Below are 9610 nucleotides of genomic sequence, written 5' to 3'. Positions count from 1 at the left end.
CTGGAATGACAGCAGTGCTATACTAGGATGCTCTTTGTGGACTACTGCGCAGCTTTCAACACAATCATCCGAAACATTTTGATCACCAAGCTGGACAACCTGGGCCTCCCTCCCCCCACATGTGCCTGGATAAAACCTGGGCAGAAACTGTGAGGCTTGGCGCCTACCTTTCATCCGCTTGCACTCTGAGCACTGGGTCACCACATGCTGTGTGCTAAGCCCCACCCTGTACTGCCTCTACAAGGGCAGTCTTCACAGCAGAGAGGATTGTTGGCTGCCTTCTCCTCTCCCTGATGGACATCTATACCTCCCGCTGCCTCTGCAGATCTCAGAACATCACCAAGGACAGCTCAAACCCTGGTTCTCAACTGTTTGAACTGTTGCCCTCTGGCAGACGCTACAGGTGTACCACTACCAGAATAAACAGATTAGGAAACAGTTTCTTTCCCAGGGCTTTAACTTTTCTGAACTCTCATAAGTACCCACTCTGACTTCCTTTTTCACTAATAATATAAAAATAATGTGCAATATATTTAAAACCACCACTGCTGCTGTTGCTACTGTTTGTTATTTTTTTTTCTTCAGAGTGCAATATTCATATTCATCACTTGAACACAGCTGTGTAATATTCACTTTTGTGCAATATATTTTCTTTTATATTTAAATATTTATATTACATGTACACTTGTGGGCGGCACGGTGGTGCAGCAGGTAGTGTCGCAGTCACACAGCTCCAGGGGCCTGGAGGTTGTGGGTTCGATTCCCGCTCCGGGTGACTGTCTGTGAGGAGTTGGTGTGCTCTCCCCGCGTCCGCGTGGGTTTCCTCTCCCCGCGTCCGCGTGGGTTTCCTCCAAGTGCTCCGGTTTCCTCCCACAGTCCAAAAACACACGTTGGTAGGTGGATTGGCAACACAAAAGTGTCTGTAGGTGTGAGTGTGTGAGTGAATGTGTGTGTGTGTCTGTGTTGCCCTGTGAAGGACTGGCGCCCCCTCCAGGGTGTATTCCCGCCTTGCACCCAATGATTCCAGGTTGGCTCTGGACCCACTGCAACCCTGAATTGGATAAGCGGTTACAGATAATGAATGAATGAATGAATGTACACTTATATATTTTCATTAAGCTATATGTCTTAGAGCTTTCTGTCTTGGAGCCTTTTAATCTTATAGTTATTTATTTGCCTTGCACTAAAAAAGGAATAACTCCCCAATCTAATTGCACATTCTGTATAATGACAAAGATCATCTGTATTTTATCTTAGTGTATTTTTTATTATTATTTTAGAATAAATGTGTTGAGTAAAGGTTTCAGGGAGAACCTTGGCACTGGACAGACCAGCTTTAATAAGAAAATAATATTAGCACTACATAGCAGCTCATGCCTTAAACAGAGAGAGAGAATGGGAATTTATATTTTATACATATTTCAGCATAAAAAATATGCAATTTATATTTTACATTTAACAGTAGCTGGAAATCATTTAATTGTTAATTAAATATTTGTTGTCATTAATCTGACCCTCACTTGCGTTAACATGTTGATCCTGACTTTCCAGACCACATTGTGCAGCTTCAGACTGAAAAGAAAACACTGGAGAACAATGTCACAGGTGAGAAAATATTCTACCGTTAAATAATTAGGAAAAATGGGAATTGTAGTCTTGGAATTTCATAAAGTTTATTCAAGATAATCTGAGTGAGAAACCCATTTGTTTATATTCTATATTTTTCTGCATCTGTTTGTACTTCTTGAAATTATTGATGTGAAATCCTCACTTTTCAGTGAATCAGGCGACTATTACACAGCTCCAGAAAACACAGGAAGAACTTAACAGAACCCTTCAAGGTCAGATCTTCATCTTTATCTTTCAGTAAGATTTTAATAATAAACGAGAATATTGAGGGTTTGAGGGATCTAGGGTTTTTACTCATTCATTTTTGTTTTTCAACCACAAACCACACACAGATAAAGAAGAATTTGTGTTCACTTACAGTGTGAGCAGTTTCACAATCTGATTTACTGATGTGCCAAATAGAAGAGAGTGCAGACAATGGTTTTGAACAACACCAATTAATCATCATTTTTTCTTAATCACAGTTATTTACATTGTCTCTTTTTAAGAGTGAATATTTAAATGTAAAATTAAATAATTCATATAAGATCAAGGGTGGCATGTTGGCACAGCAGGTAGTGTGAGGTTCAAGCCCAGCTCCTGGTGATTGTCTGTGAGGAGTTTGGTGTGTTCTCCTCTTGGGACTCCTCTGGGTGCTCCGGTTTCCTCCCACAGTCCAAAAACACACTTTGGAACATGCAAGGGGCGACTCTGTGTGTGTGTGTGTGTGTGTGTGTGTGTCGCCCTGTGAAGGACTGGCACCCCCTCCAGGGTGTGTTCCCGCCTTACGCCCAGTGATTCCGGGTAGGCTGCGGACCCACCGCGACCCTGAACTGGATAAGCAGTTACCAATAATGAATGAATGTCCTGTAGTTCTACCCATACGACCAAGAGAAAATGTACTTTTATGACTGTGATTTTAGTGAAACACAGCAACATTTTACAGGGGCACCAATGCCTGCTAAACAAATGATGATATTTCTGTACTACGCCAGACTGAACTCTTTCTGCTGTTCTCCAAAGCAGTCATCAGGTTGTGCTCAGTTTTCTATGTTAATGGTTTCATTGGTTATAGCCTGTCATTTATGGTTGTGGATTATTCTTAAGTTATCTAGTCCTGTTCTACTCTGACCACCATTTTATAGTGTCTATTCTTGTCTTGTTACTACAGTGTTTTTTTATTTAGTATACACTGAGTATACTGTTTAATGCACTGGGGATTCTCAGTTTTATATCATTCTCTATTGTGTCTTTATGAATATAGCTATTTCCCAGTTTTTCATTACTTTGGGTATATATTAAAATGATCATTTTCTTTAATCTGATCCTCACTGTCATTAACTTCATTAACATGTTGATCCAGAATTTCTAGACAAAGTAAATCACATTGCTGCTCATTTTCCTGCATCTGTTTGTACTTCTTGAACTTATTGATGTGAAATCCTCACTTTTCAGGGAATCAGGCGAATATTACACAGCTCCAGAAAGAACAGGAAGAACTTAACAGAACTCTTCAAGGTCAGATCTTCATCTTTACCTTTCAGTAAGATTTTAATAATAAATGGGAATATTGAGAGTTTAATTAGGGATTTATGTTTCTTACTCATTCATTTTTGTTTTTCGACCACAAACCACACACAGGCAAAAAAAATAAAAATAAAAAAATAAATATATATATATATATATATATATATATATATATATATATATATTAGTGTATATTATAAAAAAATTTAATCACAGAACACAGACTGGGACTTATTTGACCACCAGGATCTGGAAACATTCACAGTATCAGTACTGGACTACATCAAGTTCTGTATTGGAAATGTGACTGAGGACAAAATCATCCAGGTTTTTCCAAACCAGAAATCCTATGTGACCAGCCAGGTCTGTATACTCCTTAAGGACCATGATGCTGATTTCAGGACTGGTGACAAAGCCCTATAAGTTGCTGCTTGAGCTGACCTGAATGGAGAAATAAAAAAAGCTTGCAATAAACCACGGTAGGTGTGGTAAGGCCTACAAAATATCACAAACTACAGAGGTTGTGATGTAGCAACAGGAAACGTGAGCATGTCACTGGCAGAAGAACTCAACTGCTTCTTTGCTCATTTTGAGACACCACAGCAACACTCCTCCATTTCACACACCAGGCCCCAGCACGTTCCCACTTACTGTAGAGGAGCACAATGTAAAGTGGGTGCATACCTAGCAGTGAACCCCACGAAAGCTGCAGACCCAAATGAAGTACCCCATATAAGGTGTTCTAACCATGTGAGTACCACCCGTACCCTCACACTGACCACTGGCTCACCACATACTGTGTGCTAAGCCCCCTTCTGTACTACCTCTACACCTACGACTGCAGTCCAGCCCACAAAAACAACACCACCATCAAATTTGCGGAGGATACTACAGTGATTGGACTAATCTCAAATGAGGGATGAGGCAGCTTACAGAGAGGAGGTCCAGAAGTTAACTACTTGGTGCTCAGAGAACAACCTGGCATTGAACATCACAAAAACAATGGAGATTATTGTGGATTTCAGGAAGCATGAAACTGGACTGTCCCCCCTCCATATCAACGGTGAGTGTGTGGAGAGGGTCCACATTTTCAGGTTCCTGGGTGTCTTGATGTCTGCTGACCTCTCCTGGACTGAAAACACCACAACTGTCATCAAGAAAGTTCAGCAGAGATTACAATTCCTGAGGGTCCTCAGGAAGAAAAACCTGGACAAAAGACTGCTGCTAACCTTGTATCTCTCGTCCATTGAGAGTCTCCTAACACACTGTATCTCAGTATGGTACGGGAGTTGCACTGAGGTAGACAAGGGGAGTCTTCACAAGGTAATCAAGGCAGCAGAGAGGATTGTTGACTGCCCTCTCCTCTCCCTGATGGACATCTACACCTCCCGCTGCCTCTGCAGATCTCAGAACATCACCAAGGACAGCTCACACCCCAGTTCTTAACTGTTTGAACTGTTGCCCTCTGGCAGACGCTACAGGTGTATCACAACTGGAATAAACAGATTAAGAAACAGTTTCTTTCCCAGGGCTTTAACTTTTCTGAACTCTCATACTTACCCACTCTGACTTCCTTTTTCACTAATAATATAACAATAATGTGCAATATATTTAATACCACCACTGCTGCTGCTACTGTTTCTTTTTTTTTTTCTTCTTCAGTTTGCAGTACTCATATTCATCACTTGAACACCACTGTGCTACTCGAACATCACTGTAATACTCACCTCTGTGCAATATATTTTCTTTAATATTTCTATTTTTATATTACATATACACTTGTATATTTTCGTTGAGCTATATGTCTTAGAGCCTTTTACTTCTTTTATAGTTATATATTTATATATCCCACCAGAGACCCCCCACCCCACCCCCAGGGCACGTTCCCACTTACTGTAGAGGAGCACAATGTAAAGTGGGTGCACTCCTAGCAGCGAACTCCAGGAAAGCTTCAGACCCAGATGAAGTACCCCGTATAAGGTGCTCAGAGTGCGTACCTACCACCTCACTCCAGTCCTCACCAGGAAATTTAACCTCTCCCTGGCCCAAGTAGTCAGCCTCCAACAATGCCTAAAATCTGCCCCAATCATCCCAGTACCAAAGAGGTCATCTACAACCAGCTTAAACGACTATCACACTATTGCCCTCACACCTGTAATCATGAAGTGCTTTGAGTGTTGAGTGACTGGTTCTTCAGCACATTAAAGACTGTCCCCCCACCTTTGATTCCCATCAGTACACATACCGGGTAGACATACCCACAGAGAATGACATCATCATAGCTCTCCACACTGTGCTGAGTCATCTGGAATGACAGCAGAGCTATACTAGGATGCTCTTTGTGGACTACTGCACAGCTTTCAACAAAATCATCCCAAACATTCTGATCACCAAGCTGGACAACCTGGGCCTCCCTCCCCCAACATGTGCCTGGATAAAACCCGGGCCCAAACTGTGAGGCTTGGCACCTACCTTTCCTCCACCTGCACTCTGAGCACTGGTTCACCACATGCTGTGTGCTAAGCCCCACCCTGTACTGCCTCTACAAGGGCAGTCTTCAGAAGGTGATCAAGGCAGCAGAGAGGATTGTTGGCTGCCCTCTCCTCTCCCTGATGGACATCTACACCTCCCGCTGCCTCTGCAGATCTCAGAACATCACCAAGGACAGCTCACACCCCAGTTCTTAACTGTTTGAACTGTTGCCCTCTGGCAGACGCTACAGGTGTATCACAACTGGAATAAACAGATTAGGAAACAGTTTCTTTCCCAGTGTTTTAACTTTTCTGAACTCTCATACTTACCCACTCTGACTTCCTTTTTCACTAATAATATAACAATAATGTGCAATATATTTAAAACCACCACTGCTGCTGCTACTGTTTGTTATTTTTTTTCTTCAGAGTGCAATATTCATATTCATCACTTGAACACAAATGTGTAATGTTCACTTATATATTTTCTTTTATATTTAAATATTTATATTACATGTACACTTGTGGGCGGCACAGTGGTGCAGCAGATAGTGTCGCAGTCACACAGCTCCAGGAGCCTGGAGGTTGTGGGTTCGATTCTCACTCCGGGTGACTGTCTGTGAGGAGTTGGCGTGTTCTCCCCGTGTCCGCGTGGGTTTCCTCCCGGTGCTCCGGTTTCCTCCCACAGTCCAAAAACACATGTTGCTAGGTGGATTGGTGACTCAAAAGTGTCCGTTGGTGTGAGTGAATGTGTGTGTGTGTGTGTCTGTGTTGCCCTGTGAAGGACTGGCGCCCTGCCTTGCGCCCAATGATTCCAGGTAGGCTCTGGACCCACCGCGACCCTGAATTGGATAAGCGGTTACAGATAATGAATGAATGAATGAATGTACACTTATATATTTTCATTTAGCTATATGTCTTAGAGCTTTCTGTCTTAGAGTCTTTTATTCTTATAGTTATTTATTTGCCTTGCACTAAAATAGGAATAACTCCCCAATCTAATTGTACATTCTGTATAATGACAAAGATCATCTTTGTTTTATCTTAGTGTATTTTTTATTAATATTTTAGAATACATTTGTTGAGTAAAGGTTTCAGGGAGAACTTTAGCATTGGACAGACCAGCTTTAATAAGAAAAAAATATTAGCACTACATAGCAGCTCATGCCTTAAACAGAGAGAGAGAAAGGAAATTTATATTTTATACATATTTCAGCATAAATAATATGTAATTTATATTTTAAATGTAAAAGTAGCTAGAAATCATCTAAATGTTAATTAAATATTTGTTGTCATTAATCTGACCCTCACTTACTTCAACATATTGATCCTGACTTTCCAGAAAAAGAAAACCACATTCTACAGCTTCAGACAGAAAAGGAAACACTGGAGAGTAATGTCACAGGTGAGAACGTCTGCTACAGTTAAATAATTAATAAAAATGGGAATTGTAGTCTTGGACTTCCATAAAGTTTATTCAAGATAATCTGAGTGAGAAACCCATTTGTTTTTATTCTATATTTTTCTGCATCTGTTTGTACTTCTTGAAATTATTGATGTGAAATCCTCCCTTTTCAGGGAATCAGGCGACTATTACACAGCTCCAGAATAAACAGGAAGAACTTAACAGAACCCTTCAAGGTCAGATCTTCATCTTTATCTTTCAGTAAGATTTTAATAATAAACGAGAATATTGAGGGTTTGAGGGATCTAGGGTTTTTACTCATTCATTTTTGTTTTTCAACCACAAACCAGACACAGATAAAGAAGAATTGTGTTCACTTACAGTGTGAGTAGTTTCACAATCTGATTTACTGATGTGCCATATAGAAGAGAGTGCAGAAAATGGTTTTGAACATCAATTAATCACCATTTTTTCTTAAATTAATCACAGTTATTTACATTGTCTCTTCTTAAGAGTGAATATTTAAATGTACAATTAAATAATTCATATAAGTTCAAGGGTTGCATGGTGGCGCAGCAGGTAGGGTCGGATACAAGCCCCGCTCCTGGTGACTGTCTGTGAGGAGTTTGTTTTGTTCTTCTCGTGGGATTCCTCCGGGTGCTCTGGTTTCCTCCCACAGTCCAAAAACACACTTTGGTACGTGGACGGGCGACTCTGAGTGTGTGTGTGTATGTGTTGCCCTGTGAAGGACTGGCACCCCCTCCAGGGTGTGTTCCCACCTTACGCCAGTGATTCTGGGTAGGCTCCGGACCCACCGTGACCCTTAACCGGATAAGCAGTTACAAATAATGAATGAATATCCTGTAGTTCTACCCATACATCCAAGAGAAAATGTACTTTTATGACTGTGATTTTAGTGAAACACAGCAACATTTTACTGGGGCACCAATGCCTGCTAAACAAATGATGATATTTCTGAACTACGCCAGACTGAACTCTTTCTGCTGTTTTCAAAAGCAGTCATCAGGTTGTGCTCAGTTTTCTATGTTAATGGTTTCGTTGGTTATAGTCTGTCATTTATGGTTGTGGATTGTTTCTTAAGTTATCTAGTCCTGTTCTCCTCTGATCACCATTTTATAGAGTCTATTCTTGTCTTGTTACTACAGTGTTTTGTTGTTTAGTATACACTGAGTATACTGTTTAATGCATTGGGGGTTCTCAGTTTTATATTATTCTCTATTATGTCTTTATGATTATAGCCATTTCCTAGTTTTTCATTAGTGTGTGTATATATTAAAATGATAATTTTCTTTAATCTGATCCTCACTGTCATTAACTTCATTAACATGTTGATCCAGAATTTCTAGACAAAGTAAATCACATTGCTGCTCACTTTCCTGCATCTGTTTGTACTTCTTGAACTTATTGATGTGAAATCCTCACTTTTCAGGGAATCAGGCGAATATTACACAGCTCCAGAAAAAACAGGAAGAACTTAACACAGCCCTTCAAGGTCAGATCTTCATCTTTACCTTTCAGTAAGATTTTAATAATAAATGGGAATATTGAGAGTTTAATTAGGGATTTATGTTTTTTACTCATTCATTTTTGTTTTTCAACCACAAACCACACACAGGCAAAAAATGTGTGTGAGATATACATATATTTTAGTGTCTATTATAAAGAAATGTAATCACAGAACACAGACTGGGACTTATTTAACCACCAGGCTCTGGAAACATTCACAGTATCAGTACTGGACTACATCAAGTTCTGTATTGGAAATGTGACTGAGGACAAAATCATCCAGGTTTTCCCAAACCAGAAACCCTAGATGACTAGCCAGGTCTGTATACTCCTTAAGGACCATGATGCTGCTTTCAGGACTAGTAACATAGCCCTATACAGTGCTGCTTGAGCTGACCTGAATGGAGAAATTAAAAAAGTTAGCATGGTAGGTGTGGTAGGGCCTACAAAACATCACAAACTACAGAGGTTGTGATGTAGCAACAGGAGATGTGAACATGTCACTGGCAGAAGAACTCAACTGCTTCTTTGCTCATTTTGAGACACCACAGCAACACTCCACTTCAACCCTGCTCCCACCAGACCCCCAGACCCCCACCTCACACACACACACCAGACTCCAGCACGTTCCCACTTACTGTAGAGGAGCATAATGTAAAGCGGGTGCATTCCTAGCAGTGAACCCCGCAAAAGCTGCAGACCCAAATGAAGTACCCCGCATAAGGTGCTCATTCCTCATTCCAGTCCTCACCAGGATTTATAACCTCTCCCTGGCCCAAGTAGTGACCCCCTCTGCACACAATGCCTAAAATCTGCCACAATCATCCCAGTACCAAAGAAGTCATCTACAACCAGCTTAAACGACTATCACACTATTGCCCTTACACCTGTAATCATGAAGTGCTTTGAGAGACTGGTTCTTCATCACATTAAACCCTGTCCCCCCACCATTGATTCCCATCAGTACACATACTGGGTGGACAGATCCTTAGAGGATGCCATCACCATAGCTCTCCACACTGTGCTGAGTCATCTGGAATGACAGCAGAGCTATACTAGGATGCTTTTTGTG

This window comes from Hoplias malabaricus, chromosome 9 (assembly GCF_029633855.1).
Source record: "Hoplias malabaricus isolate fHopMal1 chromosome 9, fHopMal1.hap1, whole genome shotgun sequence".
Lineage (NCBI taxonomy): Eukaryota > Metazoa > Chordata > Actinopteri > Characiformes > Erythrinidae > Hoplias > Hoplias malabaricus.
Note: the sequence above shows the minus strand (reverse complement) of the source record.